The sequence below is a fragment of the Dendrobates tinctorius genome, unplaced genomic scaffold, assembly GCF_039654945.1.
Source record: "Dendrobates tinctorius isolate UK_male_01 unplaced genomic scaffold, ASM3965494v1 ptg000068l, whole genome shotgun sequence".
In the NCBI taxonomy this organism is placed as follows: domain Eukaryota; kingdom Metazoa; phylum Chordata; class Amphibia; order Anura; family Dendrobatidae; genus Dendrobates; species Dendrobates tinctorius.
Window position 1 is genome coordinate 14,475,321 of NW_027361736.1, and position 22,068 is coordinate 14,497,388.

Here is a 22,068-nt window from a genome sequence, read left to right on the forward strand (position 1 = left end):
GGCTGAGATTAGGGTTAGGGGTGTGTTGGGGTTTGGGTTGGAGTTAGAATTGGGGGTTTCCACTGCTTGGGCACATCAGGATCATTTTTGTGGAAAAAATATGATTTTTTTAATTGTACTGCTGTACGTTATAAACTTCTGTAAAGCCCTTGTGGGTTCAAAGTTCTCACCACATATCTAGATAAGTTCCTTGGGGGGTCTAGTTTCCAAAATGGGGTCACTTGTAGGGGGTTTCCACTGTTTAGGTACATCAGGGACTCTCCAAACGTGACATGGCGTCCGATCTGAATTCCAGCCAATTTTGCATTGAAAAAGTCAAACGGCGCTCCTTCCATTCTGAGCTCTGCCATGCGCCGAAACAGTCGTTCCCCCCCACAAATCGGGTATCAGCGTACTCAGGACAAATTGCACAATAACTTTTGCAGTCCAATCTCTCCTGTTACCCTTGGTAAAATAAAAAAAATTGAACCTGAAGTACTTTTTTTGTGAAAAAAAGTTAGATGTTCATTTTTTTTTTTTAAATATTCAAAAAAATTCCTGTGACGCACCTAAAGGGTTAATAAACTTCTTGAATGTGGTTTTGAGCACCTTAAAGGGTGCAGTTTTTAGAATGGTGTCACTTTTGGGTATTTTCTATCAAAAAGACCCCTCAAAGTGGCTTCAAATGTGATGTGGTCCTAAAAATAAAATGGAGTTGTAAAAATGAGAAATCGCTGGTCAACTTTTAACCCTTATAACTTCCTAACAAAAAAAAATTTTGGTTCCAAAATTGTGCTGATGTAAAGTAAACATGTGGGAAATGTTAGTTATCAAGTTTTTTGTGTGCCATATCTCCGTGATTTAAGGGCATAAAAATTCAAAGTTGGAAAATTGCGAAATTTTCAAAATTTTTACCAAATTTCCATTTTTTTCACAAATAAACGCAAGTTATTTGAATGAAATTTTACCACTAACATGAAGTACAATATGTCACGACAAAACAATGTCAGAATCACCGGGATCCATGGAAGCGTTCCAGAGTTATGACCTCATAAAGGTACAGTGGTCAGAATTGTAAAAATTGGCCCGGTCATGAACGTGCAAACCACCCTTGGGGGTGAAGGGGTTAAAAACAAAAAATATATTGAAAAAATGTTCAAAAAACCATAAAGAAAATGATGTGTCAGACTTTCTCTTGATGAAATGTATCACTCTGCGGTGGATTAGGCTGTGAAGCTGGTGAAAATACCGGGAGGAGAGGGCTTCAGTGACATGACTACTGAAGACGGAAACACCCTTCAGCAAGTGAAGAAGAGGATGAGGAACAGTTTGAACAACGGGTTTAAGAAGAGGAGGAGGTTGGCCCAACACTTGATCGACTTGTAACCATGGTCATAATGGGCAATGTACTTCATCGATTGGCTGAGGAATAGGACCTCCGTATGGTTCATAAGAAGCAGAACCAGCATCTCTCCATGACTATGTTCATCACTCGAACAAGAGGTTGGTTACGCATTTAGTGGTAGTAAAAGTTACGGATGAGGCTGAAGATACTACTGCCTCACCTGAAGAAGCTCCTGATGAAGTGGTGCCAATAGGAGAGCTGTAATGCTCTTCCATGCTGTGCAGTACAGTACTGTACATTCATCCCATTTTCATCACCTTCAATCATCAGTACTACACAGCTAATTCATCATCTTCATCATGTAGAATTTGTTTATGAACATAAGTAGTGTTTATAAAAAGGTGCAAAAGGTTAATAAGGAACTGGGGACGATTAATAAGGGACTGGTAATGGTAAATAAGTGTGTGGGAGGGGTTTGTAAATCCTTAAAATATATAAATGCTAAAATAAATGTAAGTTTCTTACTTGGGGGATTTTCAACTATCGTGTTGGAGGTTTAGAATGTAATGCCCGCGATAAGTGGGGGATCATTGTGTAGGATTGCTGTGGATTATATTCACTTTTTGCAGTGGTTTTGAGGCTCTTTTTAAGGCAGAATTTAAAACCAATTGGGGGCAATATGAAAATAACACCTGACACCAGATAAAAAGGGGAGAAGTTGACTCAATCTTTGCAATGTATGTCTCTGTGCCACACTAAGCATGGAGGACATAAAGAGAAGATGAGAACTGTGAGGACTTGAGAACCAAAATTGTTGAAAGATATCAACAATCTCAAGGTGGGGCGTGGCTATGCCGTGATCGGGAGAGGACGCTGGCTAGGAGAGCTCCTCATCATCCTGCTGGATCCTGGACCCTATATAAGATATAGTTTGTGACACCACCTGTGGTATTCGGCAAGGGATAGCCGACGCTGCTTAAAAAGACCGCTGAGGCTGATGGTGATGCAGCAGAGTTGGTACAGCTCTCCACAGGTAGAGCTAAGTCTCAGGGAAATTATATTATAAAAGATGGTGATGATGGATGTAATGCAGGGCTGAGGTGACGCAGCAAATAAACAGGAGAACACAGCGGGGTGCAGTCTTTACGCTTTTACTCACATTTTGAGTTGCAAACCAGGGCACTGAGTACTGATGGTAATGGAGATCCAGCCAGCCTGGAAGTAATTTAGGATCCACTAAGCCAGATGGGTTGGAGGCCTCCTTTCTACGCTGTCCCATGAGGTCTAAAGCTATGCTCAGTCCTCTGTTCATAGAATCATAGAATCGTAGAGTTGGAAGGGACCTCCTGAGCCATCTGGTCCAACCCCCTGCTCAAAGGAGGATTCGCTAAATCATCCCAGTCAGATGTCTGTCCAGCCTCTGTTTGAAGACTTCCATTGAAGGAGAACTCACCACTTCTCGTGGCAGCCTGTTCCACTCATTGATCACTCTAACTGTCAAAAAGTTTTTTCTAATATCTAATCTGTGTCTCCTCCCATTCAGTTTCATCCCATTGCTTCTAGTCTTTCCTTGTGCAAATGAGAATAAAGTTGATCCTTCTACAATGTGACAGCCCTTTAGATATTTATAGACAGCTATTAAGTCTCCTCTCAGTCTTCTCTTTTGCAAACTAAACATTCCCAAATCCTGCAACCTTTCCTCATAAGACAGGGTTTGCAGACCGGTCACCATTCTGGTCGCTCTTTTCTGAACTTGCTCCAGTTTGTTGATGTCTTTTTTAAAATGTGGTGCCCATAACTGGACACAATATTCCAGATGAGGTCTGACCAAAGAGGAGTAGAGGGAAATAATGACTTCACGTGATCTAGACTGTATGCTTCTGTTAATACATCCTAGAATTGCATTTGCCTTTTTTGCTGCTGCATCACACTGTTGACTCATATTCAGTCTGTGATCTATTAGTATACTCAAGTCTTTTTCACATGTGCTGTCACTTAGCCCTATTCCTCCCATTCTATATATGCTTTTTTCATTTTTATTGCCCAGATGTAGTACTTTGCATTTCTCCCTGTTAAAAACCATTCTGTTAGTTGCTGCCCACTTCTCCAGTTTATTTAAATCTTTTTGAATCCTCTCTCTCTCTTCTCTAGTATTATCTATCCCTCCTAGCTTTGTGTCATCAGCAAATTTAATCAGTTTACCCTCAATTCCTTACGGTTCTTTAGTCCTTGCCTGTATGGCAGGCAGCTTGAGCCTTTCACAGGTGTCACTCCTTCGTGGTGGCTCTGGCTCTGGTATGCTGCTGTGCGTTCAGGTGTGTGATGGGGTCAGGAGGCCTGCAGTCTCCTGCCCTCCGGATTTGGCTGCTGGGACTGTTGTACCCGTGCAGCCACGGACTCTGGCGTCCAGTGTCAAGCGCTCTTCGCTGGGGTGAGCTTGGTCACAGCTCCAAACTTAATGTGTATGGCGGTGTAGCACTATAACACCTTATATTACTGGGTCATATTATAGTAATTTATATCTTGGCATATTTTAGTATACGTAAACTTTCATTTGTATTTATCCCTCATATTTTGCAGTACTCTGCAATTCATCTATAGCATTGCAGTACTTTTTGGAGAACATTATTTCTTGGTTATACTTGTATATTCATTTATTTTCAATGTGCATTGTATGTTTTGTCCTCTAGCACTTTATAGTACTGAATCATTTACAGTGGATTTAATTCTATATCTTGCAATACTTTTCACTTTTGCACAATTTTTGTTTTACAGCACTATAGCACTTTTTAGTGCAATTTTTAGAATATTATGGTAGTACTTTTCACGATATTATTGTCTACACTATATATTTAACTTACACATTATTAATAGAAAAAAGTTTTTTGAGCGATATATTTTAGCACTTAGCATTTTTTTTTACATATTTTTTATTTATTTTTTTCTGGTGCTGATATTATACAAATTTTGGCAAGATGTATTAATATATTTATTATTCAGATTTTTATGTCATCACATTATAATTTGGTATACTATATATATATATATAGTTTTGGCTTTCCATCATTTTTTCATGCTGGATCCGTTTTTTTCTCATAGACTTGTATTAGTGACGGATGGCCACACGTTTCATCTGTCGTCCAACGGATCCGTCAGAAAATCTATGTCCGTCGGCCGGAGACAACGGACAGATGAACGTTTTTTGTGTACGTCGAAAAGTCGGATAGCGACGGATTCCGTCTTTTAAAACTGAGCATGCCCGGAATCATTTTTCTTCCTTTATTTTAACCCCCTGCGGCTGCTTTTTCTATTCTGGCACAAAATCCTTCTCTCTCTCTCTCACTCCATAATTCTGTTTCTTTAATTCCTACAGCAAGGCTGCTACAACGGATCAGTCATAAAAACAGATCCAGTGCATTAGTTTTTTGCAATATACGCAGGATCCGTCCACTTGACGGATCTGAACACTTTGACGGATTGTGACTGATTGCAAAAGACTGGAGTGTGAAAGGGGCCTTAAGAAGCGAGATGTGGATGAGAAAAGGCGGTGGATCCGTTGCCAACCGTTAATTGACGGAATCTGCCATCGGATCCTCCTTTTTATACTGAGCATGCCCGAATGAATGTCCTTTCATGATGTTTAACCCCAAATCCCATTCTGGCAGCTAAATCTCTCTCTCTCTCGTGAAACAGGCCTAACTTTAAATTTCATGCACTAGCGTCTAAAGCGGATCCGTACAAAAAACGGATCCAGTTGCATCCGTTTGCCACAAAACGGAAACGGATCCACTTTTGCACACTGGCGGATTTTGACTAATGCCAGAAAACTGAAGTGTGAAACAGGCCTAAGAGAAAGAAAAGACTCAATCTGAGAAGAGGTCACCTATAAGGTACCAGGATGTACATTTTTAGCTATTGGTACTGACTGCGTCTCATCAGTACTATGGTTCCTGTATAGTCCACAGTCTGATAAAGACTGATAACTCCCAGCATCTCCTTACCATTGTTAAGGACATACTGGGAGTTGTAGGTTCATGAGATACAAATGTATATGGGCCTGACTTAGAAGGATTCAGCTCATCAGTTATTAATCACATGATGTCATAGACCTAAAGGAAAAGGGAAGAATTAGCTGGGTAGAAATGCAAAATGGGCGCCTTCGGCTTCATCTGCCTTGGGCACCCAAAATACTTTGTTTTGGCCCTGGTAACGGATAAAGCAAAATCCTACATGACCTATCAGTGTTCTACGATTTGGGTTGAGGACACTTATTGCATGTGGGCTGGTGAATTTTGTGTGCCAGGGCTGCTTTTTAGTCCCAACTCTGCCCTGAATCCCCTCGTGTATCTGAATGGGAGGAAGAGTGTGCTAATTGTGCAGTCACATTTTGTCATCTCTGCTCCGTCCTGTCTTCCAGCGCAGGGTTAAATTGCTCTGACTTCATATCTGGCTTCATGGCTTGATCATAGATGCTGGATCCTCATCCCCCAACAAAATCTCACCAACCGAAGATTGTGAAAGTAACACACAAAACACTTTTATTGGATGTTAAATTGACCGAATTTTATTCCAAATCTCATCATTATTATTTCTTTCAGTGTCTGAAATTTAGAATCAGCCAATTACTATGAAAGAGACACTGAAAATGGCAGAACCCCCGACTCACGAAGAATCGTCCTTCAGCACTCAGGAGAGGAAAAACCCCCTGTGGTGGAAACCTCTAGGGAACCATGGCTGCAGGACTGCCCTTCCCTTGGGCTTAGAAGGTTAGTGCCAACATGTAACAGCAAATTGTACCTGAATTTGTACATCTATAATAATAAATGCCCTAACCAGCTTCCGGTTGTAACAACTTCCGTCCAGTTGTAACCGGTGACGTCACCACACACACGCACATGTTAACCCTCAACACACCACACCGCCTCAACACACACTCCTCTCACCTTTCACCTCCACTCATGTCCACTCACTCTTTCACTCTACATACGTTCCTTTCTCTCACTCCGTTTCTCATACTCACACCGTCATCGTCGCTGCCCCGACATCTTCCTCCGCCGCCGCGATCCTGGATCCAGACGTTCTCCAGGCCGCCGACATGTTCTTGCGGGACGCCATCTTGGATTTCGTGAAATCCTGCGATATTCAAGATAGCGTCGCCGCAACAACATCTTGAATATCGCGGGACTTCACGACATCCAAGATGGCGTCCCGCAAGAATATGTCGCTGGCATGGGCGACATCGGGATCCAAAATGGCGTCGGCGTAATCTCGCGAGATTTCGCCGACGCCATCTTTTTGGATCCCGATGTCGTCCACGCCAGCGACATGTTGTTGCGGCGACGCTATCTTGAATATCGCGGGATTTCACGAAATCCAAGATGGCGTCCCGCAAGAACATGTCGGCGGCCTGGAGAACGTCTGGATCCTGGATCGCGGCGGCGGAGGAAGATGTCGGGGCAGCGACGATGACGGTGTGAGTATGAGAAACGGAGTGAGAGAAAGGAACGTATGTGGAGTGAAAGAGTGAGTGGAGGTGAAAGGTGAGAGGAGTGTGTGTTGAGGCGGTGTGGTGTGTTGAGGGTTAACATGGCAAGAGGTGTGAGGCTGTGTGCACACGCTGCGGATTTTGCTGCGGTTCCGCAGCGGTTTTGGCCGCTGCGGACCCGCAGCAGTTTTTGCTGCGGTGTACAGTACCATGATTCCCTATGGGAATCAAAAACCGCAGTGCAGACGGTGCAGAATTTTCCGCGCGGATTATCTGCGGTTTTCAATCCGCAGAAAGAATTGACATGTCAATTCTTTCAGCGGATTCTCCTGCGGTTTGCCATCTCCTCTATTGAGGAGATGAAAAACCGCAGGGCAAAACCGCAGAGCAATCCACAGGTAAAACCGCAGGTCTTTTGACCTGCGGTTTCACCTGCGGATTTTACAAAATCCGCGCGGATGAATCCGCACCTAATCCGCAGCGTGTGCACACAGCCTTAACGACGTCGGTGAAATCTCGCGAGATTTAGCCGACACCATCTTGCATTCGTGAAATTGCGTCATTTACCTCACGCCGACTTGCTGTGCGGACACTTGGCATTGCCTGTACCACCATAACTACTGCTGCCTTGGTCCTATGCCTGTTTACTGCCGGTGTCTAATTACAGGGCCAATTTGCCTATACCGCCATAACTACTGCTACCTTGCTACTCTGCCGGTGTCTAATTACAGGGCTAATTTGCCTCTACCGCCATAACTACTGCTGCCTTGCTCCTCTGCCGGTGTCTAATTACAGGGCTAATTTGCCTCTACCGCCATAACTACTGCTGCATTGCTCCTCTGCTGGTGTCTAATTACAGGGCCAATTTGCCAATACCGCCATAACTACTGCTGCCTTGCTCCTCTGCCGGTGTCTAATTACAGGGCTAATTTGCCTCTACCGCCATAACTACTGCTGCATTGCTCCTCTGCCGGTGTCTAATTACAGGGCCAATTTGCCTATACCGCCATAACTACTGCTGCCTTGCTCATCTGCCGGTGTCTAATTACAGGGCTAATTTGCCTCTACCGCCATAACTACTGCTGCATTGCTCCTCTGCCGGTGTCTAATTACAGGATCAATTTGCCTCTACCGCCATAACTACTGCTGCCTTGCTCCTCTGCCGGTGTCTAATTACAGGATCAATTTGCCTCTACCTCCATAACTACTGCTGCATTGCTCCTCTGCTGGTGTCTAATTACAGGGCCAATTTGCCAATACCACCATAACTACTGCTGCCTTGCTCCTCTGCCGGTGTCTAATTACAGGGCTAATTTGCCTCTACCGCCATAACTACTGCTGCCTTGCTCCTCTGCCGGTGTCTAATTACAGGGCTAATTTGCCTCTACCGCCATAACTACTGCTGCCTTGCTCCTCTGCCGGTGTCTAATTACAGGGCTAATTTGCCTCTACCGCCATAACTACTGCTGCATTGCTCCTCTGCCAGTGTCTAATTAAAGGATCAATTTGCCTCTACCGCCATAACTACTGCTGCCTTGCTCCTCTGCCGGTGTCTAATTACAGGGCTAATTTGCCTCTACCGCCATAACTACTGCTGCCTTGCTCCTCTGCCGGTGTCTAATTACAGGATCAATTTGCCTCTACCGCCATAACTACTGCTGCATTGCTCCTCTGCTGGTGTCTAATTACAGGGCCAATTTGCCAATACCGCCATAACTACTGCTGCCTTGCTCCTCTGCCGGTGTCTAATTACAGGGCCAATTTGCCTCTACCGCCATAAGTACTGCTGCCTTGCTCCTCTGACTGTTCACTGCCTGTGTCTAATTACAGGGCCAATTTGCCTCTACCGCCATAACTACTGCTGCCTTGCTCCTCTGCCGGTGTCTAATTACAGGGCCAATTTGCCTCTACCGCCATAACTACTGCTGCCTTGCTCCTCTGCCGGTGTCTAATTACAGGGCCAATTTGCCTCTACCGCCATAACTACTGCTGCCTTGCTCCTCTGCCGGTGTCTAACTACAGGGCCAATTTGCCACTACCACTTCATAACTACTGCTGGGCAATTACAGGGTCAATTAGTATCTGTTTACTCTACAATACTCCAGGACGCCTTCTTCACTGCCAGATAACTGCCAAATAGACTCCTTTACCTGTGCCAACATGAGTCATAACAAAAAGTATGCCAATGCCAGTGAAAGGAAAGCAGCTTTAGCACTATGACAAAAACAACGCCGTGCTAATGAGACTCCTGAGGAAAAACACCATCGCCTTGAGAAGATTAAGGCTTATAAACGCCGTCGCCTCATACACGAATCCCCTAACTCTAAATCCATAAGATTGGCTGAAGAAGCCTCTGCATGCCATCACCGCCGACAACAGACGGCCTCTTCCTCATCATTATTATTAGACTCACAACAGGATGCTTCCACATCAGCATGTGGAACAATTTACTGCTACACTTCATCCCATATGCCGTTCACTGACATAACTAATCAGCAATCTGTTTCTGTCCTATCAATACCACCATTCAATACTGATGCACAGTATGCCAATGCCAGTGAAAGGAAAGCAGCTTTAGCACTACGACAAAAACAACGCCGTGCTAATGAGACTCCTGAGGAAAAACAGCATCGACTTGACAAGATTAAGGCTTATAAATGCCGTCGTCTCACACACGAATCCCCTAACTCTAAATCTATTACATTGGCTGAAGAAGCCTCTACCCGCCATCACCGCCAACAACAGACGGCTTCTTCCTCATCATCTATAATAATAAATGCCCTAAGCAGCTTCCGGTTGTAACAACTTCTGTCCAGTTGTAACCGGTGACGTCACCACACACACGCACATGTTAACCCTCAGCACACCACACCGCCTCAACACACACTCCTCTCACCTTTCACCTCCACTCACGTCCACTCACTCTTTCACTCCACATACGTTCCTTTCTCTCACTCCGTTTCTCATACTCACACCGTCATCGTCGCTGCCCCGACATCTTCCTCCGCCGCCGCGATCCTTGTTCCAGACGTTCTCCAGGCCGCCGACATGTTCTTGCGGCGACGCCATCTTGGATTTCGTGAAATCCCGCGAGATTCAAGATGGCGTCGCCGCAAGAACATGTCGCTGGCGTGGACGACTCGGGATCCAAAAAGATGGCGTCGGCGAAATCTCGCGAGATTACGCCGACGCCATTTTGGATCCCGATGTCGTCCACGCCGGCGACATGTTCTTGCGGTGACGCCATTTTGGATCGCCGAAATCCCGCGATAGTCAAGATGGCATCGCCGCAAGAACATGTCGCCGGCGAGGACGACGTCGGGATCCAAAATGGCGTCGGCGAAAATTCGCGAGATTTTGCCGACGCCATTTTGGATCCCGACGTCGTCCACGCCGGCGACATGTTCTTCCGGCGATGCTATCTTGACTATCGCGGGATTTCACAATACTCAAGATGGCGTCGCCGCAAGAACATGTCGCCGGCGTGGACAACGTCTGGATCCAGGATGGCGCCGGCGGAAGAAGATGTTGGGGATCGTGGAGCAGCGGCGATGACGGCGTGAGTATGAGAGACAGAGTGAGAGAAGGGGTCGTATGTGGAGTGAAAGAGTGAGTGGAGATGGTGAAAGGTGAGAGGAGTGTGTGTTGAGGAGTGTGTGTGTTAAGGGTTAACATGGCAAGAGGTGTGATGCTATTGCATCCTCCCGATGCGATAGCATCGGGCCATAATCTAGTTGTGTCATATTTGTTTTGGAGAAGCCTAATGCGACCTCTCCAGGCCGTACACATAAAGTGAAGGCGGCGAGTACCGGACGTGAGGGAGATCTGGCTGCAACATCTGTTACCCCATTGATCTGGCTGGCTAGGCGCTATGGCTGATCTGGCTGGCTAGGCGGTGTCCCCTTCCTCCCATTGTGGAGTGATGAAGCTCCAGGTCTCCAGACACATCAAGTATGGCTCCGTCTACGGCTGAATGACTTGTGGTTCTGGAATCTTCTCCTGCATCATAGATGCATGTGTTTATGACATCAGCGCAGTTGCCATAGTTATCACAGGTGTTTTATACTGTGGTTTCATTGGCTAGAAAGTCCCTCTCAGTGTTCCAAAGAATTAACCCTTGAATGACTGGTATTGTGCCTTTCTCCAGAAGCCTGTAAAATAAACTTGTCACTAGACAGGACCATTATCATTATTATATTTTAAAGTTGCCCCAACCAAAGTCTAATAAGTGAGCGCATCTAGAGTTGATGTGTAACAAGCGCAATCATTCCATTAAGCCCTACTAAATGCATAAATGCACAATATGAAAACAGAGCAGTCTCATAGAAAATGAATGATACCAAGGTAAATGCAGTTAGATATGGGATGCTATATAGGGGCTCATACTGTATATAGGAGCTATATGGGGACTCACACTGTATATAGGAGGCAATATGGTGGCAAACAATGTATTCAGGAGGCTATATGGAGACTCACACTGTATATTGGAAGCAAACACTGTATTCAGGAGGCTATATGTGGGCTCATACTGTATATAGGAAGCGATTTGCAGGCTCATACTGTTTATAGGAAGCGATGTGCAGGCTCATACTGTACATAGGAGGCTATGTGGATGCTCATACTGTTTATAGGAAGCAATGCGCAGGCTCATACTGTACATAGGAGGCTATATGTGGATGCTCATACTGTATATAGGAGGCTATATGCAGCCTCATACTGTATATAGGAAGTGATGTACAGGCTCATAATGTATATAGGAGGCTATGTGCAGGCTCATACTGTATATAGGAAGCAATGTGCAGGCTCATACTGTTTATAGGAGGTAAACACTGCATTCAGGAGGCAATATGTGGGTGCTCATACTGTATATAGGAGGCAAATACTGTATTCAGGAGGCTATATGTGGCCTCATACTGTATATGGGAAGCGATGTGCAGGCTCATACTGTATATAGGAGGCTATATGCGGCCTCATACTGTATATAGGAAGCGATGTGCAGGCTCATACTGTATATAGGAGACTATGTGCAGACTCATACTGTATATAGGAAGCAATGTGCAGGCTCATACTGTATATAGGAGGCAAAAACTGTATTCAGGAGGCTATATGTGGGTGCTCATACTGTATATAGGAGGCTATATGCGCCTCATACTGTATATAGGAAGCGATGTGCAGGCTCATACCGTACATAGGAGGCTATATGTGGCCTCATACTGTATATAGGAAGCGATGTGGAGGCTCATACTGTATATAGCAGGCTATGTGGGCTCATATTGTATATAGGAAGCAATGTGCAGGCTCATACTGTATGTAGGAGGCTATATGCGGCCTCATACTGTATATAGAAGGCTATATGCGGCCTCATACTGTATACAGGAGGCTATGTGTGCTCATACTGTATATAGGAGGCTATATGCAGCCTCATACTGTATATAGGAAGCGATGTACAGGCTATGTGCAGGCTCATACTGTATATAGGAAGCGTGCAGGCTCATACTGTATATAGGAGGTAAACATTGAATTCAGGATGCTATATGTGGGTGCGACCTCGTTATATGTGGGTGCTCGTACTATATATAGGAGGCTATATGTGGCCTCATACTGTATATAGGAAGCGATGTGCAGGCTCATACTGTATATAGAAGGCTATATGGGGACTCACACTGTATATAGGAGGCAAATCCGCATACACTGGGTTTGAACGCCCACATTGCCAAACTAATCTCGTTTGAGATGATGCCCTTTCGGTTGGTGGAAAGCGCAGCTTTCCGCGAACTCATGGCCTATGCAGTACCACGCTATGACCTACCCAGTCGCCACTTCTTCTCTCGCAAAGCCATCCCAGCCCTCCACCATCATGTGAAAGACCGCATTGTCCATGCACTCAAGCAGTCAGTGAGCGGAAAGGTGCACCTCACAACTGATGCATGGTCCAGTTGGCATGGCCAGGGCCGTTACGTTTCCATCACTGCGCACTGGGTTAATGTGGTGGATGCAGGGTCCACAGGGGACAGCGGTGGTGGGACAGTGCTGCCTAGCCCACGGTATAGGAAACAGTTGGCTGTAGGCGTTCGACCCTCCTCCTCCTCCTCCTCCTCCTCCTCCTCCAGAAGCGAAAGCTCGTCCACAGAGCGCAGTCGTACGAGCACTCCATCTGCAGCTGCCACTGTTGCACACGATGTGTCCCCCTATCGAGCAGCTAGTGGAAAGCGTCAGCAGGCTGTGTTGCAGATGATGTGTTTGGGCGACAGACACACCGCCGAGGTACTGGCCGAGTACTTGAAGCGACAAACTGAGTCATGGCTGGGCAGTGTACATCTTGAGGCAGGCAAGGTAGTTAGTGATAACGGCCGTAATTTTGTGGCAGCCATAGCCCTTTCAAAACTCAGCCACATACCTTGCTTGGCTCACACCTTGAACCTGGTGGTGCAGTGCTTCCTCAAAAATTATCCGGAGTTAACAGCCCTGCTCCAGAAGGTGCGAAGACTGTACGCGCACATCCGCCGGTCGCCTGTACACTCCGTTCGTATGCAGAAGCTGCAGCGATTGCTCCACCTTCCCAACCACCGCCTCATTATCGACATTGCAACAAGGTGGAACTCCACCCTGCACATGGTGGAGCGGCTGTGCGAGCAGAGGCAGGCCATAATGCATTTGTGGGAGGATACACGGCCAGGCACTTTGAGAGCAGACATGGAGTTGACAGGTGTGCAGTGGTCGAAGCTGAAAGACCTCTGTAAAGTCCTTCAGTGTTTTGAGGAATGCACACGGCTGGTAAGCGCAGAAGACGCCATCCTAAGCATGAGCATCCCACTTATGCGTCTGCTCATGCAAACTTTGACGCACCTTAAGGAGCAGGCGTCTGCAGCCAATGTTGATGAGGAGGAAGAGGAGGAGGGAATCCTTGATGACATTCAGCCATTGTCTGCTCAGGGACCTCTCCTGGACGAGGTGGAGGAAGAAGAGGAGGATGATGATGGGGATGATTACTTAGGGGAGGAGGATGCATCTCGTGGGGCAAGTGAAAATGTTGGCGTGGCAAGGTCTGGTACAGGGTTTGTGCGTGACTGGAGGGATGTGGATTTGCCAGAAAGTGCTCCTCCAACCAGCACTCGCAGTGCATCATTGACACCGGGAACATTGGCCCACATGTCAGATTATGCCTTGCGGATCCTAAAAAGGGACCCCCGCATTGCCAAAATGATGAACGATGACGACTACTGGTTGGCCAGCATCCTGGATCCACGCTATAAAGGCAAATTACAAAACATCATGCCACAGGAGAACCTTGACCTAATATTGGCTAATAAACAAGCAACTCTTGTAAATCGGTTGCTTGAGGCATTCCCAGCACACAGCAGCGGTGATGGTTCTCACACGAGCCGTACGGGCCGGGGGCAGCTTGGCAGAGGTGTTCGTGGTGCACACAGCAGAAGTGGCGTTGGAGACAGGGGTTTCATGACAATGTTGTGGACTGATTTTTCAAATACCGCTGTTTGGAGGGTCATGACTCGTGGGAATAACGCCGCCCAATCAGTTAACCTACTAGAGAGATCCTTCGTTGCTCCCAAGCATGACATCACACTCCCTAGGAGGAAGGTAATGCCACTGTGGCGACCGTACTCCTGGGGGCGACACAAGTGCACTGATGCCCAGCCACTGCTCGATGAATCTGCTGGTACATTGACCCAGACCACTACATTCCCCTCGCACGCTACACGGCCTGAATCTGACCCTGATGAAACTCAGGTTACCCTTCCCATATACAGTTCCATCTTACACGGTGACAAAGAGGAAGCTGCAGATGAAAGTGCAGGTTCGGCCCACCCGCCATCAGACACAGCACCGTACTATCAGGGACCCTGTGCCAGTGCCGTCGCCAACGAGTGGGCCCCCCCTGCTTGCTCAGGATCACAGCACTTGCAAGGTTGAAATACTGTGCAGTGAGATGGAAGATGGGGACGACGAGGAGTCCAGACTAGTACAGGGATTCCCTAGCGAGGAGACTTATTTGATTGTTTTCAATGTTGGGACAGCAATTTTTGGGGAGCACTATACTCTGGAGAATGATAGATGGGGCCCACCATACACTGGAACATTCCAAAGGTGGACATCAGACACTGGAGCAGCATTTACAGGGCCCATTATACACTAGAGCATTAGAAATGGGGCCCATTATGTTTGGAGCATTATTTGGGCCCATAAGACAGTGGAGCTTCATCCATGGGGACCAACATATACTGTAGCATTATGTGGAGCTCATCATATACTGTTTCAAACATTATATGGGACCAATGATTCTGTATGGAGAAATAGATGGGCCTCGTCATGAGATGTAAAAAGTGAAGTATTTTTCATTGTACTATACCGCTATTTCTCTGCCGTATCGGAGCATGATGAGTTTTGGTATGTGTTAAAGGGGCGCTCTTTCGCCCAGGGCACATGAAAACCTGGAGCCAGCCCCCCCCCCACAACTTTAGCCAAATAACCCCCATTTTTCAGAGCGTAGCTTGTATTATGAAGTTAATTAAGGTTGACAAGCTTAAGTAAGAAGAATTGATGCTTTTGGCATTCAAATGGGCACTGTAGGTGTGTTTCCTGTCCTCCTCTCACTGCCGACTTTTATTCCCCATTGACTTACATTGGGTTTCGTGTTTCGGGACGACCCCGACTTTTCCCTATAATCGGACGATCTTGCTCGACACGACTTTTGGAAAAGTCGGGTTTCACAAAACGAAACTCGACCCTAAAAAACCAAAAGTCGCTCAACTCTATCAACGACCAAAGGGGCAGCAAATTTTTCGACCGCCCCGGGCGCCACAAACAGTTGCTATGCCACTGAGCTGCAGGAATGTATAATGTGTATAAAGTGCACAGTAATGAATGTTCTAAATATTCACTGTCATTACCAAGAATTATCCGTGTTATATGGCCGGAACAAGATGCAGTGCCACCGACGGCGCGCAGGCAGGTAAATAGGATGGTTTTTTTCTTAACAGGAATCATACATACAAAGATAGGGGATAAGGAGCCATGCATACAATGACAGGGACGGGGGAAACATGCATACCACGGTAGGGATGAGTGGTCAATGCACACCCGGCTTATACTCAAGTCAATAAGTTTACCCAGTTTTTCGTGGCAAAAGTTGGTGCCTCGGCTTATACTCGGGTCGGCTTATACTCGAGTATATACGGTAATAGGTAAAACCTGACAAGAATAAACAATAATTTGCAGTTAGCCCAATCGTGGGGATAAATAGCTGAGAAATAAATAGTGATTAGTATATCTTAATAAATATATTGCAATTCGCCCAGTACAAAGCTGTGAAAAAAAAATGGTAGTTACTATTTCCATTAAGTTTTGCACTCAACCAGTTGATTAACCAAGAGTGATGGCATGTACCCGAATAGAATTCTCCTAGAGGCTGCAAATAAGAGCGGCAGGAAGTAAAGGGTTAATTGGTACATAGAACACACAATTGGGTGAAAATATTAAATGGTCATGAGCAATATGTCCCGGCATAAAGAGTGTGATAATATCCTTAGTCCATAGTTAATGCTTGGTATAAACCTGCATTCACAAAATAGTCCAATGTCTATAGCCGTGGGGAGAGCTGCCCCGGCCGATGACGGCACCAAGTACTTTCTCCAATGAGTGGAGGGCTCGTGCCCTGTGAAATAGCGCGCTGAACAGTACAAGGTGATTTCACCATATATAGTTGTATGTGAGTGTTGCTACTCACAATACCTCCGATGGTCTGCGTAGAATCCGGTGACTGCGTTCGGGCTGGTGCAGTAAAGGTCGGACCTGGGAGATGCGGCGATATGCCGAGGTGTAGTGTGAGACCAGCGCTCCTGCGCTCCAGCTGTCGGCAGGGATCCGGTCACTCTGGTCAATAGCTGCGTCCCGGCAGATGTGCAGTAGGAGCAGGACCTGTGTGACGCGGTGGATCACGTGGTGCCGTGTAACTGCTGCTAGATGGAGGTACGGGTGGCAAAAAGGGCCGAAACCAACGCATTTCGGAAAACTTTAATATTTTCACCCAGTTGTGTTCTATGTACATATTAACCCTTTACTTCTAGGAGAATTCTATTCGGGTACATGCCATCTCTCCTTGGTTAATCAACTGTTTGAGTGCAATACTTACTATTTCCATTAACTACCATTTTTTTCACAGCTTTGTACTGAGCGAGTTGCAATATATTCATTAAGATATACTAATCGCTATTTATTTCTCAGCTATTTATCCCCACAATTGGGCTAACAGCAGTTTATTGTTTATTCTTGTCAGGTTTTACCTATTAAACATTCTTCTATTTGTCTCATTTAAAAGGATGAGTTTGCAACTACTTTACTTTTGGAGAAAATTCAAAACATTCATTATTCAATAGGGCCCAAACTATCAAAAACCAGCGGTTTCAATGAACACACATTTCTTGGTAGAATCATGCAGGACTGAAATTTTTGATGTTTTTCTACTCCTCTCATGAGCCCAAACAAGTTTCTAAAAGCATGAGTTTGCAACTACTTTACTTTTGGAGAAAATTCAAAACATTCATTATTCAATAGAGCCCAATAGCAAAAATCAGGTTTTGAATGAAGAATCACATTTCTTGGTAGAATCATGCAGGATTGAAATTTTTGATGGTTTTTTACTCCTCTCAACAGCCCAAACAAGTTTCTAAAAGGATGAGTTTGCAACTACTTTACTTTTGGAGAAAATTCAAAACATTCATTATTCAATAGGGCCCAAACTATCAAAAACCAGCGGTTTCAATGAACACACATTTCTTGGTAGAATCATGCAGGACTGAAATTTTTGATGTTTTTCTACTCCTCTCATGAGCCCAAACAAGTCTCTAAAAGCATGAGTTTGCAACTACTTTACTTTTGGAGAAAATTCAAAACATTCATTATTCAATAGAGCCCAATAGCAAAAATCAGGTTTTGAATGAAGAATCACATTTCTTGGTAGAATCATGCAGGATTGAAATTTTTGATGGTTTTTTACTCCTCTCAACAGCCCAAACAAGTTTCTAAAAGGATGAGTTTGCAACTACTTTACTTTTGGAGAAAATTCAAAACATTCATTATTCAATAGGGCCCAAACTATCAAAAACCAGCGGTTTCAATGAACACACATTTCTTGGTAGAATCATGCAGGACTGAAATTTTTGATGTTTTTCTACTCCTCTCATGAGCCCAAACAAGTTTCTAAAAGGATGAGTTTGCAACTACTTTACTTTTGGAGAAAATTCAAAACATTCATTATTCAATAGGGCCCAAACTATCAAAAACCAGCGGTTTCAATGAACACACATTTCTTGGTAGAATCATGCAGGACTGAAATTTTTGATGTTTTTCGACTCCTCTCATGAGCCCAAACAAGTCTCTAAAAGCATGAGTTTGCAACTACTTTACTTTTGGAGAAAATTCAAAACATTCATTATTCAATAGGGCCCAAACTATCAAAAACCAGCGGTTTCAATGAACACACATTTCTTGGTAGAATCGTGCAGGACTGAAATTTTTGATGTTTTTCTACTCCTCTCATGAGCCCAAACAAGTCTCTAAAAGCATGAGTTTGCAACTACTTTACTTTTGGAGAAAATTCAAAACATTCATTATTCAATAGAGCCCAATAGCAAAAACCAGCGTTTTGAATGAAGAATCACATTTCTTGGTAGAATCATGCAGGATTGAAATTTTTGATGGTTTTTTACTCCTCTCAACAGCCCAAACAAGTTTCTAAAAGGATGAGTTTGCCACTACTTTACTTTTGGAGAAAATTCAAAACATTCATTATTCAATAGGGCCCAAACTATCAAAAACCAGCGGTTTCAATGAACACACATTTCTTGGTAGAATCATGCAGGACTGAAATTTTTGATGTTTTTCTACTCCTCTCATGAGCCCAAACAAGTCTCTAAAAGCATGAGCTTGCAACTACTTTACTTTTGGAGAAAATTCAAAACATTCATTATTCAATAGAGCCCAATAGCAAAAATCAGGTTTTGAATGAAGAATCACATTTCTTGGTAGAATCATGCAGGATTGAAATTTTTGATGGTTTTTTACTCCTCTCAACAGCCCAAACAAGTTTCTAAAAGGATGAGTTTGCAACTACTTTACTTTTGGAGAAAATTCAAAACATTCATTATTCAATAGGGCCCAAAATATCCAAAACCAGCGGTTTGAATGAACACACATTTCTTGGTAGAATCGTGCAGGACTGAAATTTTTGATGTTTTTCTACTCCTCTCATGAGCCCAAACAAGTCTCTAAAAGGATGAGTTTGCAACTACTTTACTTTTGGAGAAAATTCAAAACATTCATTATTCAATAGAGCCCAATAGCAAAAATCAGGTTTTGAATGAAGAATCACATTTCTTGGTAGAATCATGCAGGATTGAAATTTTTGATGGTTTTTTACTCCTCTCAACAGCCCAAACAAGTTTCTAAAAGGATGAGTTTGCAACTAATTTACTTTTGGAGAAAATTCAAAACATTCATTATTCAATAGGGCCCAAACTATCAAAAACCAGCGGTTTCAATGAACACACATTTCTTGGTAGAATCATGCAGGACTGAAATTTTTGATGTTTTTCTACTCCTCTCATGAGCCCAAACAAGTCTCTAAAAGCATGAGTTTGCAACTACTTTAATTTGGAGAAAATTCAAAACATTCATTATTCAATAGAGCCCAATCGCAAAAATCAGGTTTTGAATGAAGAATCACATTTCTTGGTAGAATCATGCAGGATTGAAATTTTTGATGGTTTTTTACTCCTCTCAACAGCCCAAACAAGTTTCTAAAAGGATGAGTTTGCAACTGCTTTACTTTTGGAGAAAATTCAAAACATTCATTATTCAATAGGGCCCAAACTATCAAAAACCAGCGGTTTGAACGAACACACATTTCTTGGTAGAATCATGCAGGACTGAAATTTTTGATGTTTTTCTACTCCTCTCATGAGCCCAAACAAGTCTCTAAAAGCATGAGTTTGCAACTACTTTACTTTTGGAGAAAATTCAAAACATTCATTATTCAATAGAGCCCAATAGGAAAAATCAGGTTTTGAATGAAGAATCACATTTCTTGGTAGAATCATGCAGGATTGAAATTTTTGATGGTTTTTTACTCCTCTCAACAGCCCAAACAAGTTTCTAAAAGGATGAGTTTGCAACTACTTTACTTTTGGAGAAAATTCAAAACATTCATTATTCAATAGTGCCCAAAATATCAAAAACCAGCGGTTTGAATGAACACACATTTCTTGGTAGAATCGTGCAGGACTGACATTTTTGATGTTTTTCTACTCCTCTCATGAGCCCAAACAAGTCTATAAAAGGATGAGTTTGCAACTACTTTACTTTTGGAGAAAATTCAAAACATTCATTATTCAATAGAGCCCAATAGCAAAAACCAGCGTTTTGAATGAAGAATCACATTTCTTGGTAGAATCATGCAGGATTGAAATTTTTGATGGTTTTTTACTCCTCTCAACAGCCCAAACAAGTTTCTAAAAGGATGAGTTTGCAACTACTTTACTTTTGGAGAAAATTCAAAACATTCATTATTCAATAGGGCCCAAACTATCAAAAAACAGCGGTTTCAATGAACACACATTTCTTGGTAGAATCATGCAGGACTGAAATTTTTGATGTTTTTCTACTCCTCTCATGAGACCAAACAAGTCTCTAAAAGCATGAGTTTGCAACTACTTTACTTTTGGAGAAAATTCAAAACATTCATTATTCAATAGAGCCCAATAGCAAAAATCAGGTTTTGAATGAAGAATCACATTTCTTGGTAAAATTATGCAGGATTGAAATTTTTGATGGTTTTTTACTCCTCTCAACAGCCCAAACAAGTTTCTAAAAGGATGAGTTTGCAACTACTTTACTTTTGGAGAAAATTCAAAACATTCATTATTCAATAGGGCCCAAACTATCAAAAACCAGCGGTTTGAATGAACACACATTTCTTGGTAGAATCATGCAGGACTGAAATTTTTGATGTTTTTCTACTCCTCTCATGAGCCCAAACAAGTCTCTAAAAGCATGAGTTTGCAACTACTTTACTTTTGGAGAAAATTCAAAACATTCACTTTTCACTAGAGCCCAATAGCAAAAATCAGGTTTTGAATGAAGAATCACATTTCTTGGTAGAATCATGCTGCATTGAAATTTTTGATGGTTTTTTACTCCTCTCAACAGCCCAAACAAGTTTCTAAAAGGATGAGTTTGCAACTGCTTTACTTTTGGAGAAAATTCAAAACATTCATTATTCAATAGGGCCCAAACTATCAAAAACCAGCGGTTTCAATGAACACACATTTCTTGGTAGAATCATGCAGGACTGAAATTTTTGATGTTTTTCTACTCCTCTCATGAGCCCAAACAAGTCTCTAAAAGCATGAGTTTGCAACTACTTTACTTTTGGAGAAAATTCAAAACATTCAATATTCAATAGAGCCCAATAGCAAAAATCAGGTTTTGAATGAAGAATCACATTTCTTGGTAAAATCATGCAGGATTGAAATTTTTGATGGTTTTTTACTCCTCTCAACAGCCCAAACAAGTTTCTAAAAGGATGAGTTTGCAACTACTTTACTTTTGGAGAAAATTCAAAACATTCATTATTCAATAGGGCCCAAACTATCAAAAACCAGCGGTTTCAATGAACACACATTTCTTGGTAGAATCATGCAGGACTGAAATTTTTGATGTTTTTCGACTCCTCTCATGAGCCCAAACAAGTCTCTAAAAGCATGAGTTTGCAACTACTTTACTTTTGGAGAAAATTCAAAACATTCATTATTCAATAGGGCCCAAACTATCAAAAACCAGCGGTTTCAATGAACACACATTTCTTGGTAGAATCGTGCAGGACTGAAATTTTTGATGTTTTTCTACTCCTCTCATGAGCCCAAACAAGTCTCTAAAAGCATGAGTTTGCAACTACTTTACTTTTGGAGAAAATTCAAAACATTCATTATTCAATAGCGCCCAATAGCAAAAATCAGGTTTTGAATGAAGAATCACATTTCTTGGTAGAATCATGCAGGATTGAAATTTTTGATGGTTTTTTACTCCTCTCAACAGCCCAAACAAGTTTCTAAAAGGATGAGTTTGCAACTACTTTACTTTTGGAGAAAATTCAAAACATTCATTATTCAATAGGGCCCAAACTATCAAAAACCAGCGGTTTGAATGAACACACATTTCTTGGTAGAATCATGCAGGACTGAAA